Source organism: Lynx rufus, unplaced genomic scaffold, assembly GCF_022079265.1.
Source record: "Lynx rufus isolate CCGP_SWC_20201006 ecotype Redwood Valley unplaced genomic scaffold, mLynRuf1.p SCAF_3, whole genome shotgun sequence".
Taxonomy (NCBI): domain Eukaryota; kingdom Metazoa; phylum Chordata; class Mammalia; order Carnivora; family Felidae; genus Lynx; species Lynx rufus.
In genome coordinates, this window is record NW_025814845.1 from 54,011,975 (window position 1) to 54,029,340 (window position 17,366).

Sequence of the window (17,366 nt, forward strand, 5' to 3'; positions counted from 1 at the left end):
GATCATCACCTGAGATGAAGTCAAACACTTAACCAACTGAGCCACCCAAACACCCCAGAGGTTCTTTTTATTTTTAAGAGTGTATTTATTTCTGAGAAAAGAGAGAGAGAGAGAGAGAGCTAGCATGAGCAGGGGAGGGGCAGAGGGAGGCAGGGACAGAGGATCCAAAGCAGGCTCTGCACTGACAGCAGTGAGCCCCATGTGGAGCTTGAACCCACAAATCACAAGATGACCTGAGCCAAAATAAGACACTCAACAGACTGAGCCACCCAGGTGCCCCAAGGTTCCTTTTAAAATAAATTTCTTTTCGTGTTTAAATAAAAAATATTGGGGCGCCTGGGTGGCGCAGTCGGTTAAGCGTCCGACTTCAGCCAGGTCACGATCTCACGGTCCGTGGGTTTGAGCCCCGCGTCGGGCTCTGGGCTGATGGCTCAGAGCCTGGAGCCTGTTTCCGATTCTGTGTCTCCCTCTCTCTCTGCCCCTCCCCCGTTCATGCTCTGTCTCTCTCTGTCCCAAAAATAAATAAAAAACGTTGAAAAAAATTAAAAAATAAATAAATAAATAAATAAATAAATAAATAAATAAAAAATATTAAGTAAATAGTACAGGTTATAATAAGATATGATAATCACAGGGGCAGTATAAATGACTATGTCGATGAATGAAGTTTAGGAAGACACTGATTTAATTCGATCTTCTCATTTATGGATGAGAAGATTCAATGCCCAGAGAGCAATTTGTTCTTCAAGTTCTAGTTGCTGTCAGAGGCTGAAAAACCGAGGCCTTCAGATGCCCCACTCAATGCTCTCCCACATGGACCCTTCATAGCAGTTGAACTTCCATTTGAGAATCTAGCAAAAGCTAGGAGTCATCTTTCCTCAGAAAGGAAGGAAGGAAGGAAGGAAGGAAGGAAGGAAGGAAGGAAGGAAGGAAGGAAGGAAGGAAGAAAGAAAAAAGTAAGTGGAGAGAACACAGAAAATTCTGCCAAAAAATTTCAGTGCTTACTCAGACGGCCTAAAAGTCTAATCATTCAAATACACACCAGTATATGGTAATGCATGAGCTGAAGCAAATATCCAAACTGACCCCAAGTCACAATCTGAATTTCATTAGGACTTGAATATACTCTCTTTGGGAAAATAAGTCTCAAACACATAGAAGCTCTGACTCCCTAAGTGTGTTACGCTTCCATCCATAGAACTCAGCACTGAAGGGCTGACTTGTAGAGACAGCCTGTGTGAGCAGCCAAATGACATCCACAGACAGACAATGCTGCATTTTGCAGACGAGACCAAACTAAAAGTTTAGACAATTCCTTTCTTCCATAACCATGAGAGACGGGAGGGAAAGTAGAAGCACTGGCAAGCACCCTGCACAGAAGGCAGACATTAGAAACAAACCCCAGCTCTGAGAAACTGTCATTATGAGGCTGTTGGTCATAATACCCTTGCTGATGCCTCCAGCACTCTCCTGTACTTTCATCTTTCCCCGGGGGTCAGCAGCTTTCCACCCAGAGACCTGCCTAACAACCGGTTTGATAATGACTTAAAGATAAGCTGTAGTGAGCACAGGGAAGGAAATGACTGTGGGTTTTTCCAGAGTGGATGGGGATTTACATTCTAATTTATTCACAAACTAGAAATGCGCAGGTGATATTTAAAGATGTGTTTGAAAAAACTGACATAAAAGAGGTCAACCCTAGAGTTAAGTGTCTAGCATACTTTGAACATCACTCCAGTATGACTGTCTAGGACTAGTCTATCCCTGCAAAGCAAGGAGGACTGAGTCCCAGATAACAGAATACAGGCAACAACCTAAGAAAGAAAGAAAGAAAGAAAGAAAGAAAGAAAGAAAGAAAGAAAGAAAGAAAAAGAGGGAGGGTGAGAGGGAGGGAGGAAGGAAGGAAAGAAGGAAGGAAGAAAGGAAGGAAGGAAGGAGGGAGGAGGAAAGAAAAGAAGAAAGGAAGGAAGAAAGGAAGGAAGGAGGGAGGAAGGGAGGGAAAGAAGAAAGGAGGGAAGGAAGGAGGGAAAGAAGAAAGGAGGGAAGGAAGAAAGAGGGAGGGAGAGAGGAGAAAGAAAGAAAGAAAGAAAGAAAGAAAGAAAGAGAGGGAGGGAGGGAGGGAGGAAGGAAAGAAGGAAGGAAGGAAGGAAGGAAGGAAGGAAGGAAGGAAGGAGGAAGGGAGGGAAAGAAGAAAGGAGGGAAGGAAGGAGGGAAAGAAGGAGGGAAGGAAGAAAGAGGGAGGGAAGGAGGGAGGAAAGAGAAAGAAAGAAAGAAAGAAAGAAAGAAAGAAAGAAAGAAAGAAAGAAAGAAAGAAAGAAAGAGGGGCACCTGGGTGGCTCAGTCGGTAAGCATCCGACTTCAGCTCAGGTCATGATCTTGCAGCCCTGTGAGTTCCAGCCCCTCGTCAGGCTCTGTGCTGACAGCTAAGAGCCTGGAACCTACTTTGGATTCTGTGTCTCCCTCTCTCTTTGCCCCTCCACCACTCATGCTCTGTCTCTGAAAAATGAATACACCTTAAAAAAAATTTTAATATAAAAAAGAAAAAGAAAGAAAGAGAGGGGGAGGAAGGGAGGGAGAGAGGAAGGAAGGGGAGTAGGGAGGGAGGGAAGAAGGAAGGAAGAAAGAAAGAACAAAAGGAAGGAAGGAAGGAAGGAGGGAGGGAAGGAAGGAGGGAAGGAAGGAAGGAATCCTGATTGAGACTGTCTCTCTGTCTTGGATTTCTAAGGCTTTCTTTCATGTACACCCAGTGCCCAAATATGCCAAGCAAGCTACTTTCAAGCCAAGTTTATGAAATGTAGTTTTTCCTTTAACAGCAGATTCTTAAAAACGTATCATTTGTCTCTTTTTTTTTTTTTTTTTTTTTTTGCGGTTTTAGAGACGTTAGCACAAAGCATACATTTTTATGGAAGATTCCATCCTGATTCTAAGGACTGTCACCTAGTCAGTCTCCTGGAAAACACACTTGTTCAACAAAGATCCGAGTGAACACCATGCATTAAACACTGTTCTAGGCGTTAGGAAAACAGCAGTGAACAGAGTGTCAAATCTGTGATACAGCATCAAGTGATGATAAGCCCTGTGAAGAACACTAAAGCAGGGTGAGGAAAGAAAGAGAAAGAAGGAACGATGGGGTGGTCACGGAAGGCTCCCTGAGGAGGTGACATTTGAATGCAATGATTTCAAAACTAAAATGTCCTTAGAGAAAAACTACTCATGCACACACTTGTAAATTTTTTAAAATAAAACGCTGAATGCTAAATAAGCTACATAACTTGCTCAAGGTTGCACAATTGCAACCACAATTGGAAGCCAGCCTGGATGCAACATTTCTAGTCTGCTATTCTCTGCCACCTTCTATCACAGACTGAGGCATCTTCTTAGTTTTGGTGTTATACAGATGAAAGAAAACACATAAATTAACCCTGACTCCGTGCCTGGATTTCATTAGAACTTGAGAACATCCTTTCTTGCATAAATACTACACACCAGGGGCGCCTGGTTGGCTCAGTCGGTTAAGACTTCAGCTCAGGTCATGATATTCCGGTTTGTGAGTTCAAGCCCCACATCCGGCTCAGCGCACTGCCGTCAGCCTATCAGGGTGGAAACCCCTTGGGGTCGTCTGTCCCCCTCTTTCTGCCCCTTCCCCACATGTGCTCTCCCCAAAATAAATAAATATTTAAATAAGAAAATAAATAAATAAATACCACACAGCAGTATAACTTAGTAATTCAAATCCCAATTCTGCCCTTTCTGGCTGTGAGCCCATTACTTAACCTGTGTGTGTCACAACTTCCTTATCCGAAAACAAAATAAAACACTCAACGCTAAGAGAAGTAATGACTTGCATACTAAGCACTCAGTAAATGCTAGGTATCCTTTTAGAACTGCTGATGTAGATAATATCATCTATATTACAACTATAGCAATTATTTGTTTCCTATTTGTTTACAGTCTGTCTCCCCCACCAGCCCTCTGCTAGCTAAGCTCTCTGATGGCAGGAATATGTTTGTCTTGTTTACCTCAGGGCTCCCAGACCCTGGAACAGTAACTGACTCAGAGTGTGTGCTCGGTAAGTATATACCAAATAAATTAGTGTATTTAAAATGCATAATTACCATAGTCATTGGAAAGGAAGCAAAGCTAAGGAGACTTTTTGCTGGTAAAAACTGCCAATGCCTACTTTGACTTAATGAGGCTTTAATCTAGAACTTGCTATTTGTTGTCACAAGTGAGGGCTCTAAGTAAGCCAATACCTGGCTTTACTTAATAGAAGCAGCTTCATCTATGTGGCCCCTACTTCATACCACTTATCATAAGAGGCAAGCTTAGGAGCACCTGAGTGGCTCAGTTGGTTAAGTGTCTGACTCTTGATTTGGGCTCAGGTCATGATCTCACAGTTCATGAGTTCAAGCCCCACACTGGGCTCAGCACTGATAGCACAGAGTCTGCTTGGGATTCTCTCTCTGCATCTCTCTCTCTCTCTCTCTCTCAAAATAAAAAAAAATAAACTTAAAAAAAAAAGCTTAGTTAAGCTGCTGCAATGTTCTTAATTCAGCTAACACATTTTGAGCACCTGCTAGGCTCTGGCACTGTGTTTAGACCCTAGAAACACAACAGCACCAAGACGAATAGGTCACTCAGATGCTGTGGCAAATGCTCCTATCTAGATAAGCATTCAAAGGACAGAAAGCTGCCTCTGCCGGGAAAGAAGAGGGAAGTTTCAGAGATTCCGTTTTCCAAGTGGAGGAAGGAAAGCAAGAACTCTAGGCTCAGTAAACCACACGTGCAGATGGACAAATATGTGGGAAAATCTGGCAAATCTAGGGAGGGGAAATGGAACAATATGGCAAAAGTGTCATGATGCCAGGGATAAAAACAGGAAAAGACAAATGATGGCTTGTACGCCAGGCTGAGGAGTTCACATTTGTTCTGTAGCTCCCAGAGAAGAGTGTTCTATGACACGAACGGCTGTGAGTGAAATTAACCCTGATAGCAGTGTGGTGGGCTGGAGGGTGTCCTTGGATGGGGAATGGCTAGAGGCATGAACCCTGTTAGGGCTGTCTCTGTCCTCTGAGTGTTTCTTCCTGTCTCTGTTTTGTCTTCCTAATGTGTGCACATGTGTGTGTGTGCGTGTGTGCATGCGTGTGTGCGTGCATGTACAAACCCTGGGGTGTATACCTCTCTTCCTCTCTGTTTCTCTTTGGCTCTCTGCTTTCTATCTCTTTGCCTCTCCCACTATCATTACTTAATGTATTGAGTCTCAAACATGGAATATACTAACAGTTGCTAAGAATTGCTCAAAACAAAATATCACGTGGCAAAATAGACTCTACATTGAAAGTCAGTGCTTCCAACACTGAGCCTAACCAGCAATGAAACCCTGGAAAAATCACCTAATCTCTCTAGGCCTTAGTTCCCTCATCTGCCCCATAAAGGGGATGATTTTATTTAATTCCACAAGAATTTACTGAGTGCCTAGTATGATCTAAGTACTAGGGATTTAGTAATGGAAAAACAGACAAAAGCTCCTACTTTTACTGTAAAGGAAAGATAGACAACAAAATCTAAATTAGAAAAATATGTGTAAATTGATGATAAGTACAACAGAAAAAAAAGCAGAATGGGAACTAGAGAAGATGATGGGGTGACCATTTTCATCAGGTTAAGCATCACTGACAAGGTAGCATTTGAGTAAAGATCTAAAGGAAGCCAGAGAGTGAGCTATGTCAATTCTGGGAAAAAGTATTCCAACCAAAGGGCACTGACAGTGCAAATGTCCTAAGGCAGAAGCACACCTGGTATCGTGATAAAGTAACAATACCAGTATGGCTGGAGCAGAGGAAGGATAGAAAGTAGGAAGAGATGGACATCAGAGAGGTGAGATCAGATCACATATGGCCTTGTGGCCATGTAAGGACCATCTTTGATGCAGACTGAGATGGAGAGTCATGATCTGACCTATATATAATGTATCACTTTGGCTGCTGATTTCAGAATAAACTGAAGAGGAGCAAGAAGCAAGCCGAGCAACTACTAAGATGGTAACATTGGACCACAGTGGATGGACTTGGTGCAAAACGTCTGATTTTGGATCTGTTTTGAAGGTAAAGCTGGCAGGATTCATCCAGCAATTGGAGAAGGGTCAAAGAACCCCAAGATTTTAGGCCTGTGAAACTAGAAAGACACAGACACATCCCTTTAGGTGATTCTAAAGTATCTTCTGGGGCACCTGGGTGGCTCAGTCAGCTAAGTGTCCGACTTCGACTCAGGTCATGATCTCACAGTTTGTGGGTTCGAGCCCCGCATCAGGCTCTGTGCTGACAGCTCAGAGCCTGGAGCCTGCTTCAGATTCTGTGTCTCCTCCTCTCTCTGCCCCTCCCATGCTCATGTTCTGTCTCTCTCTGTCTCTCAATAATAAATAAACGTTAAAAAATTTTTTTTAAATAAAGTATCATCTGACTCTGAAACTCTATGATTTGGAGACGCTTTTTCTCTTTTTTCCATGGTGGAAACTTCCCCTGAATGGGAAACTAGTTCTTAAAAAATTGAAAATGTATGATATCTCTTTTAAACTATTTTCTCTCCTCAGAAAGCCTTACAATAAAAAGAAAAATCTATGACAGAAACTTTCTTTAAAAATCATGAAGGAAAGGGGAGGAGCCAAGATGGCAGAACAGCATGGAAGTTTTTTGTGTGTCTCACGTCCTTGAAATACAGCAAGACCAAACACAGCCAGACTAAACCATCCTACACACCTAGAAAACTGATTGGAGGATTAACACAACAATCTGCACAATCTGAACCACAGAATTCAGCAGGTACATGGTGCGGAGAGGCGAACTTGGAAAGAGGGAAGCCGGCAGTGGGCAAGGAGATGCCTTTGCAGGTGGAGACAAGGCAGAGACTGGGGTTGGGGGAGAATACAGGAAAAGCACCCCTCCCCAAAAGCAGCTGGAGAGAAAGTGGAAAATTGGAAACAGCCGCAGGGACTAAACCTAAAAGGGAGAAAGAAGAGGGTTTAAATTCCATTAAGACTGTAAACAAGGACAGCGCAAAGTCTGCAACCCTGCAGCTCAATACCTGGCGGTGTTCTGGTGGGAAAGGCGAATCCCCAGGAACAGAGTGGGGTCCGGAGGTTCTCGGGCCACACGGGGAAAAGCAGTTCCGCTGCTGGAAGGACATTTGGTAGAGACCGTTGAAGCCACCTGGTCCCAGCAGACCCCAGAACACGGCCACATTCGCTGGTGCTGGAACAAGGTGGTTAAGGGTGAAGCCTGGTGCCATATGTGTGTTGTTATTTTCCATAATCCCTGAAAAGCTGCTGCTACACTATCTCATGAAATTTTTCTGGGGCAGGATGGCACCTGGCCGCAGTCTCAGGGCACCAGCAGCAGCAGGGTCCAGCGGGCATTCCTGGGTGCAGCTGACATTCAGTCATTGCTCATTCCGCCATTGCTCGGTGAGACCCTCCCGCAGAGGGGCGGAACGGGTCAAAGCCGCAGTCCTTCTGAAGTAAGGGGCTGGGGAAAACAGCCGCACCTGAGACAAAACTCGGGAGGGAGGTACTGCCTGGGGCCTGGTCACGGAGAGTGGAGAAGCGGGAGTGGATGAAAGCTGAAGACAGAGGACGGGTGCATGATTGGTGATCTGGGAGAACAGACTGGGTACCTGGGTGACTCCATTTTCACCGCTACTGCACATGCGCGTACGCAACTACAAGCGCTGCAACACTCCACCCCAGTAGGCTAGCAGCGCCATCTAGTGGAGAATAGAGCTGTTACACTGAGCCCCGCCCAACTGGGCCAACCTGGCTCTTCAAAAACAGAAGTCTCACCGCCTACTTAGTTTATGGACTATAAAGCACTACATAGTCTGACTTCTAGGGGAAAACGAAGTAATTTCAGTCCTACTTCAATCCGTTAGCAGGTCCATTTATTCAATTTTCTCTTTTACACTTCTTTTCTATTTCTTGAATACAGAAAAAGAAAAAAATAATTTTTATTTTCAATTTTTATTAAAAATATTTTTCTTTGATTTTTTTACTGTATTTTTACTTTTGTGTAAATTTTTTCAACTTCTATCTTACTTCCATCATTCTATTTTAGTCTACTTCAGTGTATTCACCTATTCAAATTTTCAAATGATTTCCTTGTTTTCTTTTTCTTTTTCCTCTTTTTCATTTCCTTTCTTTTTCTTGAATGCAGAAAGTGGAAAACTTCATTTTTACTTTAAATTTCTATTAAAAATATTTTTCTTTAATTTTTTTACTATATTTTTGCTTTTATGTAAATTTTTTTAAATTCTATTTTACTCCCATCATCTCATTTTAGTCTACTTCAGTGTATTCATGTTTTCAAATTCTCAAATGATTTCCTTTTTTGTTCTCCCTTTTTTTCTCTAATCTGTCAAACCACTTTCAACACCCAGACTAAAATACACCTAGGATCTAGCATCATTTATTAAATTTGTGTGTGTGTATGTGTGTGTTTAATTTTTAATTTTAATAAATTTTAATTTTAATTTTTTTATTTACTTTTTCTACCTCATTAATTTCTTTTCTCCCTTCAAAATGACAAAACGAAGGAATTCACCCCAAAAGAAAGAGCACAAAGAAACGACAGCCAGGGATCTAACCAACACAGATACAAGCAAGATATCTGAACCGGAATTTAGAATCACAATAATAAGAATAGTAGCTGGAGTCAAAAATAGATTAGAATCCCTTTCTGCAGAGATAAAAGAAGTAAAAAATAGAATGAAATTAAAAATGCTATAACTGAGCTGCAATCATGGATGGATGCAGAGGCGGCAAGAATGGATGAGGCAGAACAGAGAATCAGCGATATAGAGGACAAACTTATGGAAAATAATGAAGCAGAAAAAAAGAGGGAGATTAAGGCAAAAGAGCACAATTTAAGAATTAGAGAAATCAGTGACTCATTAAAAAGGAACAACATCAGAATCATAGGGTCCCAGAAGAGGAAGAGAGAGAAATAGGGGTAGAAGGGTTATGTGAGCAAATCATAGCAGAAAACTTTCCTAACTTGGGGAAAAACACAGACATCAAAATCCAGGAAGCACAGAGAACACCCATTAGAGTCAACAAAAACCGACCATCAACAAGGCATATCATAGTCAAATTCACAAAATACTCAGGCAAGGAGAGAATCATGAAAGCAGCAAGGGAAAAAAGTCCCTAACCTACAAGGGAAGACAGATCAGGTTTGCAGCAGAACTAGCCACAGAAACTTGGCAGGCCAGAAAGGAGTGGGAGGATATATTCAATGAGCTGAATCGGAAAAATACGCAGTCAAGAATTCTTTTTCCAGCAAACAAAAATTACAGGAGTTCGTGAAAACTAAACCAGCCCTGCAAGAACTCTTAAGGGGGACTCTCTGAGGGGAGAAAAGATGAAACACACACACACACATATATATGCCACACATATATATGCCAAAAGCAACGAATATTAGAAAGGACCAGAGAACACCACCAGAAACTCCATCTCTACAAGCATCATAATGGCAATAAATTCCTATCTTTCAGTATTCATTCTAAATGTCAATGGACTCAATGCTCCAATCAAAAGACATAGGGTAACAGAATGGATAAGAAAACAAGATCCATCTATATGCTGTTTACAACAGACCCACTTTAGACCTAAAGACACCTTCAGATTGAACGTAAGGGGATGGAGAACCATCTATCATGCTAATGGTCAACAAAAGAAAGCCAGAATAGCCATACTTATATCAGACAATCTAAACTTTAAAATAGACTGTATCAAGGGGCGCCTGGGTGGCGCAGTCGGTTAAGCGTCCGACTTCAGCCAGGTCACGATCTCGCGGTCCGTGAGTTCGAGCCCCGCGTCGGGCTCTGGGCTGATGGCTCGGAGCCTGGAGCCTGTTTCCGATTCTGTGTCTCCCTCTCTCTCTGCCCCTCCCCCGTTCATGCTCTGTCTCTCTCTGTCCCAAAAATAAATAAACGTTGGAAAAAAAAATTAAAAAAAAAAATAGACTGTATCAAGAGATGCAGAAGGACATTATATGATAATCAAGGGGTCTATCCACCAAGAAGACCCAACAATTGTAAACATTTATGTGCCAAATGTGATAGCACCCAAATATATAAATCATTAATCAAAAACATAAAGAAACTCATTAATAGTAATACCATAATAGTAGGAGACTTCAACACCCCACTCACAACAGTGGACACAGCATCTAATCAAAAAAATCAACAAGGAAACAATAGCTTTGAATGCCACACTGGACCAGATGGACTTAACAGATATATTCAGAACATTTCATCCTAAAGCAGCAGAATACACATTCTTCTCCAGTGCACATGGAACGTTCTCCAGAATAGACCACATACTGGGACACAAATCAGCCCTAAGTAAGTACAAAAAGATCAAGATCATACCGTGCATATTTTCAGACCACAATGCTATGAAATTTGAAATCAACCACAAGAAAAAATTTGGACAGGTAACAAATACTTGGAGACTGAAGAACATCCTACTAAAGAATGAATGGGCTAACCAAGCAGTTAAAGAAGAAATTAAAAAGTATATGGAAGTCAATGAAAATGATAACACCACAACCCAAAACCTCTGGGATGTAGCAAAGGCAGTCATAAGAGGAAAGTATATAGCACTCCAGGCCTTCCTAAAGAAGGAAGAAAGATCTCAGATACACAACCTAAACTTACACCTTAAGGAGCTGGAAAAAGAACAGCAAATTAAACCCAAAACCAGCAGAAGACAGGAAATAATAAAGATTAGAGCAGAAATTAATGCTATCGAAATGAAAAAAAAAAAAACAGTTGAACAGATCAATGAAACCAGAAGCTGGTTCTTTGAAAGAATTAACAAAAATGATACACCACTAGCCAGTTGGATCAAAAAGAAAAAGGAAAGGATCCAAATAAACGAAATCAGGAATGAAAGAGGAGAGATCACAACCAACACAACAGAAATAAAAACAATAGCAAGAGAATATTATGAACAACTATATGCCAATAAAATGGGCAATCTGGAAGAAATGGACAAATTCCTAGAAACATATACACTACCAAAACTGAAACAGGAAGAAATAGAAAATTTGAACAGACACATAACCAGTAAGGAAATCAAATTAGTAATCAAAAATCTGCCAAAAAAACAAGAGCCCAGGACCAGATGGCTTTCCAGGGGAATTCTACCAAACATTTAAGGAAGAGTTAACACCTATTCTCTTGAAACTATTCCAAAAAATAGAAATTGTAGGAAAACTTCCAAACTCTTTCTATGAAGCCATCATTACCCTGATTCCAAAACCAGACAGAGACCCCACTAAAAAGGAGAACTATAGACCAATTTCCCTGATGAACATGGATGCAAAAATCCTCAACAAGATATTAGCCAACCCACTCCAACAATACATTAAAAAAATTATTCACCACAACCAAGTAGGATTTATACCTGGGATGCACGGCTGGTTCAATATCCACAAAACAATTAATGTGATTCATCACATCAATAAAAGAAAGGACAAGAACCATATGATCCTCTCAATAGATGCAGAGAAAGCATTTGACGAAATATAGCATCCTTTCTTGATAAAAACCCTCAAGAAAGTAGGGATAGAAGGAGCATACCTCAAGATCTTAAAAGCCATATATGAACGACCCAACGCTAATATCATCCTCAAAGGGGAAAAACTGAAAGCTTTCCCCCTAAGGTGAGGAACAAGACAGGGATGTCCACTCTCACCACTGTTATTCAACATAGTAATGGAAGCCTTAGCCTCTGTAATCAGACAACACAAAGAAATAAAAGGCATCCAAATCAGCCAGGAGAAGGTCAAACTTTCACTCTTCGCAGATGACATGATACTCTATATGGAAAACCCAAGATTCCACCAAAAAACTGCTAGAATTGATTCATGAATTCAGGAAAGTTGCAAGATATAAAATCAACGCACAGAAATCGGTTGCATTCCTATACACCAACAATGAAGCGACAGAAAGAAAAATCAAGGAGTCGATCCCATTTACAGTTGCACCAAAACCCATGAAATACCTAGGAATAAATCTAACCAAAGAGGTGAAAAATCTATACACTGAAAACTATAGAAAGCTTATGAAAGAAATTGAAGAAGACACAAAAAAATGGAAAAAGATTCCACGCTCCTGGATAGGAAGAACAAATATTGTTAAAATGTCAATACTACCCAAAGCAATCTACATATTCAACACAATCGCTATCAAAATAACACCAGAATTCTTCACAGAGCCAGAACAAATAATCCTAAAATTTGTATGGAACCAGAAAAGACCCTGAATAGCCAAAGCAATCTTGAAAAAGAAAACCAACGCAGGAGGCATCACAATCCTGGACTTCAAGCTATACTACAAAGCTGTAATCATCAAGACAGTATGGTACCGGTACAAGAACAGACACTCATCTCAATGGAATAGAATAGAGAACCCAGAAATGGACCCACAAATGTGTGGCTAACTAATCTTTGACAAAGCAGGAAAGAATATCCAATGGAATAAAGACAGTCTCTTCAGCAAGTGGTGCTGGAAAAACTGGACAGCGACATGCAGAACAATGAACCTGGACCACTTTCTTACACCATACACAAAAATAAACTCAAAATGGGTGAAAGACCTCAATGTAAGACAGAAAGCTATCAATACCCTTGAGGAGAAAGCAGGCAAAAACCTCTTTGATCCTGGCCGCAGCAACTTCTTACTCAACATGGCTCTAGAAGCAAGGGAAACAAAAGCAAAAATGAACTACTGGGACCTCATCAAAATAAAACCTTCTGCACAGCAAAGGAAACAATCAGCAAAACTAAAAGGCAACCGACAGAATGGGAGAAGATATTTGCAAATGACATATCAGATGAAGGGTTAGTATCCAAAATCTATAAAGAACTTATCAAACTAAACACCCAAAAAACAAATAATCCAGTGAAGAAATGGGCAAAAGACATGAATAGACACTTCTCCAAAGAAGACATCCAGATGGCCAACAGACACATCAAAAAATGCTCAACATCACTCATCATCAGGGAAATACAAATCAAAACCACAATGAGATACTACCTCATACCTGTCAGAATGGCTAACATTGACAACTCAAGCAACAACAGATGTTGGCGAAGATACAGAAAAAGAGGATCTCTTTTGCATTGTTGGTGGCAATGCAAGCAGGTGCAGCCACTCTGGAAAGGAGTAGGGAGGTTCCTCAAAAAACTAAAAATAGAACTACCCTACAACCCAGCAATTGCACTACTAGGCATTTATCCAGGGGATACAGGTGTGCTGTTTCAAAGGGACACATGCACCCCCATGTTTACAGCAGCACTATCAACAATAGCCAAAGTATGGAAAGAGCCCAAATGTTCATCGATGGATGAATGGATAAAGAAGAGGTGGTATATATATACAATGGAGTATTATTCAGCAATCAAAAAGAATGAAATCTTGCCATTTGCAACTAGGTGGATGGAACTGGAGGGTATTATGCTAAGTGAAATTAGTCAGAGAAAGACAAAAATCATATGACTTCACTCATATGAGGACTTTAAGAGAAAAACAGATGAACATAAGGGAAGGGAAACAAAACTAATATAAAAACAGGGAGGGGACAAAACAGAAGACACTCATAAATATGGAGAACAAATTGAGGATTACGGGAGGAGGAATGGGCTAAATGGGTAAGGGGCACTAAGGAATCTACTCCTGAAATCATTGTTGCACTATATGCTAATTCATTTGGATGTAAATTTTAAAGAATAAAAAATAAAACAAGTTAAAATAAAAATAAAAATAATAAAAAATAATGAAAGAAAAATGTCCATTGTTTAAAACCCCAATCTCTTCCAGTTACTTATCTTTTGAACACTAAATTATGCTGGGTCCTTACATTTCTTGTAGATAAAGCAAGTATTGGATTGCTGAGGAGCCCAGAATGATCTCATCAGAGGAAAGCAAAAGAACCAAGATGGGCCTAAAGCCAGAACAGAGGGAAATTGCCTGCGGGCAACACTCTGACTCCCTAACTCTGGTGGCCCCAGTCAGTCGGTGCCCTTCGTGCCACTGTTGGCCAAGACCTGTGATGGTGGTATTGTGGAAAATGGAAAATGGAGGCACACAGACCTCTGTGCAAACCTGCGCTCTGTCTGTGTAGCCTCAGCCCATGTTTGTCACTTACTCGCTGTGAGTCTCAGTCCGCACCGTCTACCATTCAGAGTTTGAATACAATATATCTGAAATACATAACTTTGTCCCTAAGTCCCATGTTAAATAAATGAGTAGCAGCTCCTTGGAATCCAAGGAGTTGATCTAACATCCTGCGGGTGGGCTCATGAGATTCATGTGCTATGAATAGATAGGTGAGTGTGGGTGGTGATGGGTGGGAAAGGGAACCCACCTTATACAAAAGCCATAAACAGAGAGCTGCACCCCATGTATAGGACCCTGTTTAGGGAGAGGAGTTTGAAATGTGTGCACCGTTTCAATGTAATTGTGTCAGTGTAGAGGCTAGCATTTCTAGAGAAAGTGATTAGATGATGTCTGGTAAGAAATGATGTGATAGACTCAACAAGCTTCAACTTACTCAATTAGTAGGAGTCTAATTGAGTCTAGTCTGCTCTAACTGTTCATTTAAAAGCTGATTCATCTTGCCCAGCATGCAATACACTCCCAGTACCAAGAGAGAGCCTCTTGCTTTCAAGAGAAGGAAGAATTTTTTTTTTACTTTCCATGCAATTAAGCTTTAAAAAACTATAATTTGTGTTTGCATTTGAAACTGAAACTTCACAAACCCATTTTGTGTAAGTTCACATCCCACTTCATTTTTACAGAGAAGTCCTTTATAAAATCTTGGTCCCGGTGTCTTGACACCACTGGTGAAAACATGCATTCCATGTAAGTCTACACTATCTAGAGAGACACGGTTAACCACAGGCAGACCTAGGTTCAAAACGCCACTTAGTCTTGGGCGAGTTATTTAACTTCATTAAGATTTCATTTTTTCAGAGGCTTCTGGATGGCTCAGTTGGTTAAGCATCCGGCTTTTGTTTTCAGCTCAGGTCGTGATCTCAGTTCATGAGTTAGAGCCCCATGTTGGGTGGGCTCTGTGCTGACAGTGCAAGGCCTGCTTGAAATTCTCTCTCTCTCTCTCTCTCTCTCTCTCTCTCTCTGCCCCTCCTTCACTTGCATGCTCTCTCTCTCTAACTAAACTTTAAAGAGAAAAATTTCATTTTTTTCAATGGTAAAATATTGGGGAGGGGGATCCTAGTAACTACTTCATAGGGTTTTTGTGAATATTAGATAAATCATCTAAAGCCCTTAGCACAGAGCCCAGCACGTAGTAAATGAAGCTATTATTGTTATATATGTATTTCAAAGTGCTATTACTATCATTACTGTAAAACAATGGTAACTAGGCAAGATTTATGGTCACAATTTTATTTCATTAATTAAATGTTTGTAGCTATCTCTTTTCAAAAGGTGATTTAGACAACAGCAAGAAATAGTAAGGTTAGTAAAGTTAGCAGGTAGGCACAAGCATAAAAGAAGTACAAACAGGCTCAATTTTGGGTCAGAGGTGATTCACCATCAAATATATGAAGCACCAGGTCCTTCCTTCCATGCCTTAGAGGGGCCCAGGTAATGTGTTCACATGACTATCAGTTTTTATAAAATTTGCCCACAATTAGCTAAAAATGCTGTTTCTTTCAACTCTCGTGGTCCCTCAATTATGATTTTCCTAAATTCAAATGGCACTGGAATAGCATAGACATTTGGGGGAAGTTTCAATGGGGAGACATTTAGTTTGGGTTTAGTGCTATATATATCTATATCTATCTATATCTATCTATATCTATCTATCTATCTATCTATCTATCTATCTATAATCCACAGTTAACTCTTGTATCTAGTTAAAATATTGCTAGCCATCCCATGTAGAAATGGCTTCCAGAAATGTTCCTGCTTCCCAGACCTCTACCTGCCCACTCATTCTTCCTGTGACTCAAAGGTGCAGGACAAGAGAACATATTGTGGTATGAATATGTCCCTGGCAGCTGACACTAGAAATATGTATGTAGAGAAGGAAAAACAGGGTTTGAAATGTACAGGTGTTATGAGAGAGGTTAGGCAGTTAATAAAAATATTGATTTTTCCAGATTTTGTGATGTTGTTGTATTCGTCACCTTTTTAAAACCTGAAATTTGTTGCAATTTCATTTCTTATCTAAACAAATGTTTTTTTGTGGTCTTTTTCCTTAAAGAAAGCCCCCAAAATTGTACTAGCTTAGGTCTCATATTATCTGGATCCACCATTAATTTAGCACCAAATTCAGCTCCAAGCTTCCTAGTAACCAGAATGTCACATACTTAGAATTATGGCAAGAGAGGAAATAAATCATGATAGTTGCAAGAAAAGAGATCAGTATTTCTCAAGCAAGATACAGAATGGAAGGTCACTGGTCTGGATTCCCCCAGTAGCCATGTGACTCCAGAAAAATAACACCTGTCAAGGAGAGCAAGGTTTTTCATGAAATACAATTCTAGAAGAAATTTCCTCTGTAGAATTGTATGGAAGGCATATCAAGTGACGTGGTGCCGCTTTCAGCACTGTCTTACGGAAAAGTCCTCCACTAGGTTCCAGATGTGTTTGACTAGCCCTGCTCACCTCTTGAGCACTCACCATCTCCCACTGCTCTCAGTCCTGGAGTTCTTTTCCAGCCATTCTAGACATCTCTGCATTCCTCAGATTCATCTTCTCATTCTTTCTCCAGATTTTACCAATGCTGTTCTCTGCCTTCCGTACGTTCCTATGCTTGTCTGGCTACCTTCAACTCAAGTGTCAGTCTATAGCTTACATCTCACATCCTCTGGGATGCTCTCCATAAAATTATTCTTATGTGCTCTGAACTTCTCCAGTTTTATTCCCTATTACACAGGATTATAACCAATATCACAACATCTACATCCATTATTGCACAAATAACTCCCTGAAGGTACAGATTCTATCTATGGTGCTCACCATTATAACACCACTTATGTGCACCATGCCAGCACATGGGCACTTAATCACGGCATATGTCTTATGCCTCTCATCTGTGAGCTTTAGTAAATGTAACTTAAAGAAGGTGATTTTTTTTTAATTTACTTATGTTGAGGGTAGGGGGGATAGCATGAGCCGTAGAGGTGCAGAGAGAGAGAGAGAGAGAGAGAGAGAGAGAGAGAGAATCTCAAGCAGGCTCCACACTGTCCATGCAGAGCCCCACTTGGGGCTTGAACTCACAAACCATAGGATCATGACCTGAGCCAAATCAAGAATTGGACGCTTAACCAGCTGAG